This window comes from Misgurnus anguillicaudatus, chromosome 19 (genome assembly GCF_027580225.2).
Source record: "Misgurnus anguillicaudatus chromosome 19, ASM2758022v2, whole genome shotgun sequence".
NCBI lineage: Eukaryota > Metazoa > Chordata > Actinopteri > Cypriniformes > Cobitidae > Misgurnus > Misgurnus anguillicaudatus.
This window is the reverse complement of record NC_073355.2, coordinates 3042240-3047533: the sequence shown is the minus strand read 5'-3', so window position 1 is coordinate 3047533 and position 5294 is coordinate 3042240. Positions and strand designations below refer to the sequence as shown.

At 35.0% G+C, this 5294-nt stretch overlaps 1 long non-coding RNA gene across 1 annotated transcript; it reads right to left on the bottom strand.

Moving 5' to 3' along the window:
* Positions 1 to 417: 417 nt before the first annotated feature.
* LOC141350804 (uncharacterized) lies at positions 418 to 2510 on the bottom strand. The gene is made up of 3 exons (XR_012358925.1): positions 1753 to 2510; positions 1269 to 1323; positions 418 to 723 (listed from the first exon to the last, which is right to left on the bottom strand). It is a non-coding gene; the product is annotated as an uncharacterized lncRNA (long non-coding RNA).
* Between the last annotated feature and the right edge of the window lie 2784 nt (positions 2511 to 5294).

The window sequence follows — 5294 nt, the reverse complement described above, 5'->3', positions numbered from 1 at the left end:
ATGAGATGGAGATCATGATGAATCCAAAATGATAATCTTTAATTAATATAAAACAAGGAACATGGAAACTGGTAAACAGCAAAACACACAACACATCACTATAAACAAGAACTGACCTAGACAAAGGGAAAAGCAGGGTATTTAGACAATGGAGTGATGAGGGGGATGACTGTCAGGTGAGGATAATAACAAACACAGTTCAGGTGAGAGAGTGAAAAGGATTTTGGGAAATGAAGTCCAAATGGATGATGAACGGGGAACCACCTGACAGTGGAGAAACAAGCAGGAACAAATTGGGACTGTGACAAAAATGTATCATTGAGAAACACAAAAAATAATTGAAGTGAGATTACAGGAAAAACAAATAGAAGGTCAAAATCTGGCAAATTAACAGAAGGATAATAAAAAACAAAAACAAATAAATAGCCAAAAAATACAAGAATAACATAAAAGCTAACAAAAACCCACATTAATTAAATTGTTTTAAACAATAAAGATGCAATTAAAACAAAACATTTACATTTGGAGTGCATAAAATGTAACATATTTCAATATACAACAACTGGTTAAATAAAAAAAAATAGCCCACAAAATATTAAATTTATGTTTACAGATGTGCAAATGTGTATTAGATATATAAATGTAAAAAAATAACGCCATGTGATAAGGTCACAAGCTTGATAAACATCAACCTTTAGGAACTTCAATCTCCAGGTCTGGAGCCTGCAGAATAAGAGCATACAAATACAAATCCAGTTAAAAATATATTTACATAAAATGCATAAGTAAGGGCAAAAACACATATTACAAAACATCACAAATCCAAGAACTAAGATTTTTAACATTCAAATCGAGATGTGAAAAAAATATGTAGGAAGATTTCAGACTTCCAGAAAGATTTTCAAATTACCAACTTAAAGAAAAAAGCAATTACAAACTACAAAAATGTTAAGCTCCAAAACTTCTTGGTCAAGTATTTTTTATTGCCTGCTTCATTATTTGCCATTATTCTTTACTACTTCAAACAATCCAACCCCAGTACCTGAAACATTTTTAAAACATGCTGTCACTTTTAAGCCAAAACACTTGTGCTTTTGTATCTAATACTAATATTAGGCAAATTAACCCATACAAGAAATTACCTCATACAAAATTTAACAAATTCAATACATTCAATATTGTAATTTAAATCAAATTACACAAAGATAAATAATAAACATGACTCTTATGTTTTTAAATAATGTGTATTAAAGTTACACCACCTTTACCCAGATTGCAGGAAGATACACTTCTTCAGGTTTGACAATGTGTGGTACATGACTTCTGCAAACAAAGCACAATAATGTTTAAATTTGTTTTGTAAGACAAACGCTAATTTATGATTCTTAGGTATTAAATTCCTTTACAACAGTATTTCCAAAAAGTGTCGATTTTTTTGTTTTGTACACAAAACATTTGATCTTCGGTTGGCATCTTTGTGGGCTGAGCATTAATTTATTTTGTAAAGATCGAACATCTTAAAGATTTTTTTAACAATTTTCATTTCCTCTTTATGAAAATTGTTTAGCTCACTGTAAGCCTGCATGTTTATCGTTATACTTTAAATGGCAAATAAGAATATATAGCCTCACATAGAAATAAAAAACATCACAGAAAAGAATAGCAAATAAACAGAAGAAACATTCATGTAACTCGCTGTAGAACAACGAGTGAAATCTACGTAGGTTTAAAAAGAAAAGTATCTTAACTTACCTTACAGTATTATATAAAGACAAAACAAAGATCACGCGTCGTCAAGTGTGGCAGTTTGAATTTCATGCGACTTCCGGGTCCTCTTGTAAGCTGTAGCATTATGGGAAAGGTAGTACTTTTCATAAAGCGTATTGAACGCTGTTGCTGTTAACTGACTACTGTTTCCAAGATGCATTGCAATCTACATCATCATATTCAGAGAGTACAACATAATACATATTAGTATAATATTATTTACTAGTATTTTTGTGCTTGTTAACACAATTTAATGTAAAGTCTTATTTAATTATTTAATTTGTCTTTGTCTGATGTACGATAGTGCAGACTGAATCACTCTTTTATTTTTCTTCATTCTGAAATCCTTTATTTATTACTTTGTTTGTATGGTCCACTGCACATTGACACATCCTTTGTATTAACTGCCTATAAAAATAAAATGCTCTAACTGTAATTTAATATTTTGTCCTCCTAGTGATATCAGGAACATTATTAAACGACCAACAGAGGACCATGTGAGAACATTCTATTAATGTTCCAAATGTCCTCTTTGTAACGTTGCCATGTGACCACAGAATAACCAATATGGGACGTCCCCCTACAGTCATATCAGGAACGTTATGATATAACCAAAATAGTACCATGTGGGAATGTTCTGTAAATGTTCCAAATGTTCTCTCTGTAACGTTCTTATGTGACCACAGGATAACCAATATGGAACGTCTTCCTACAGTCATATCGGGAACGTTTTTATTTGACCAAAATAGTACCATGTAGGATGGTTCTGTAAATGTTCCAAAAGTCCTTTCTGTAACGTTCTTTTGTGACCACAGGATAACCAATATGGAACGTCTTCCTACAGTCATATCAGGAACGTTATGATATGACCAAAATAGTACCATGTGGGAATGTTCTGTTAATGTTCCAAATGTCCTTTCTGTAACGTTCTTATGTGACCACAGGATAACCAATATGGAACGTCTTCCTACAGTCATATCAGGAACGTTATGATATGACCAAAATAATACCATGTGGGAATGTTCTGTTAATGTTCCAAATGTCCTTTCTGTAACGTTCTTTTGTGACCACAGGATAACCAATATGGAACGTCATCCTTCAGTCATATCAGGAACGTTATGATATAACCAAAATAGTACCATGTGGGAATGTTCTGTAAATGTTTCAGGTGTCCTCTCTGTAACGTTCTTTTGTGACCACAGGATAACCAATATGGAACGTCTTCCTACAGTCATATCAGGAACGTTATGATATAACCAAAATAGTACCATGTGGGAATGTTCTGTTAATGTTCCAAATGTCCTCTCTGTAACGTTCTTATGTGACCACAGGATAACCAATATGGAACGTCTTCCTACAGTCATTTCGGGAACGTTTTTATCTGACCGAAATAGTACCATGTGGGAATGTTCTGTTAATGTTCCAAATGTCCTCTCTGTAACGTTCTTATGTGACCACAGGATAACCAATATGGGACGTCTTCCTACAGTCATATCGGGAACGTTTTTATTTGACCAAAATAGTACCATGTGGGAATGTTCTGTAAATGTTCCAAATGTCCTCTCTGTAACGTTCTTATGTGACCACAGGATAACCAATATGGAACGTCTTCCTACAGTCATATCAGGAACGTTATGATATAACCAAAATAGTACCATGTGGGAATGTTCTGTAAATGTTCCAAATGTTCTCTCTGTAACGTTCTTATGTGACCACAGGATAACCAATATGGAACGTCTTCCTACAGTCATATCGGGAACGTTTTTATTTGACCAAAATAGTACCATGTGGGAATGTTCTGTAAATGTTCCAAATGTCCTCTCTGTAACGTTCTTATGTGACCACAGGATAACCAATATGGAACGTCTTCCTACAGTCATATCGGGAACGTTTTTATTTGACCAAAATAGTACCATGTGGGAATGTTCTGTAAATGTTCCAAATGTCCTCTCTGTAACGTTCTTATGTGACCACAGGATAACCAATATGGAACGTCTTCCTACAGTCATATCAGGAACGTTATGATATAACCAAAATAGTACCATGTGGGAATGTTCTGTAAATGTTCCAAATGTTCTCTCTGTAACGTTCTTATGTGACCACAGGATAACCAATATGGAACGTCTTCCTACAGTCATATCAGGGAACGTTTTTATCTGACCAAAATAGTACCATGTGGGAATGTTCTGTAAATGTCTAAGGCGTCCCCCTAAAGTCACACGAGTAACCTTGAACTGCAAGACTTTTATAACCAACAAAGGACGTTTTAGGAATGTACCTAATGTTCTCTAAAGGTTCAGGTCTTTTCATCCTCTTTAGCGAACTTTTAGGGAACGTTGCGAAAGGTCCCGAGAACGTCACCTTCTACGTGGGCTTCTACTTTTTTCCCTCCATACGGTGTTCTGCAGTGCTCGTTCGCTCTCTCTTCTTCTTCTACTTTTGTGGATTTACTGGCGGGCTGCAAACCAACTGAAAAAGGTGCATACCACCACCAACTGTACTGGAGTGTGACTGCATGAATCTGGTTAAATTCTATCAATTAACGTGATGTTTTTTAAGAACCTCATTATTGCACTTATTAACCTACCCGTTTTTGTCCCTTCATTTAAAATAATACCCATAGTAATTTCTGGAATTCTCTCTCTCTCTCTCTCTCTCTCTCTCTCTCTCTATCTGGCAGCCTGAGCAATGCGCATTACCCACAACCTCGCACTGCTGTAGTCATTATTTTCGAGGAACGGGAACGTTAGCTTGCTGAAGTTTCCGGTAAATTTCTAGCTGTAAAATGGTCACATCGTGTTAACAATGACATTAGCTAGCTTCACCATCAACCCTAATAGACATTAATACTGGTAACTATGTCGAAAAGAAAGCACAACGTTACTGCTAACAAGAAAGAAAAGATTTGGTTGAGAGAAAATGTTCCAATACATACTTTGACAAGATGGAAGAAAAGGTATGTAATCAATTACACCTGTTTTCTAATCCAGATTTTTTTTGTACATTTGAAGTGCTGTCATTTCAGAGAACAACAACAAAAATCGGTGTTTCCCACACCGTGTTATTTTCTTTTTAAAATTTGCACCCTGTTGACTTCAATGGTTTTTCAGGTATTTTCGCTGGCATAATTAACATAAATTTATTAATATCTTTCACATCTACTGCAGTCAGATTCACTGTGTTCACTCTAAATAAACTCACATGGCTGTGCACTTGCAATGACACGCAGTCTTGCCCCATTGAAGTCAACAATGTGCAATTAAAAAGAGGATAACATGGTGTAGAAAACAGATTTTTGTAGTTGTTCTCTGTACTGACAGCACTTCAAATATAAAAACAACGAGCTTAATGTTACAATTGACCGGAGTTCTCCATTAAGGTTGCAGTGATTCGTTCCCAGTTAACGTTAGTTACTGTAACGTTACTGTCCACTGTTTCTTTAGGAAAATCAACAGAACTTTGACTGACATCGAAAAACATACTGCGCAACAACATGTAAGTTTTATCCGGTTCAATTGTAAAAGTTA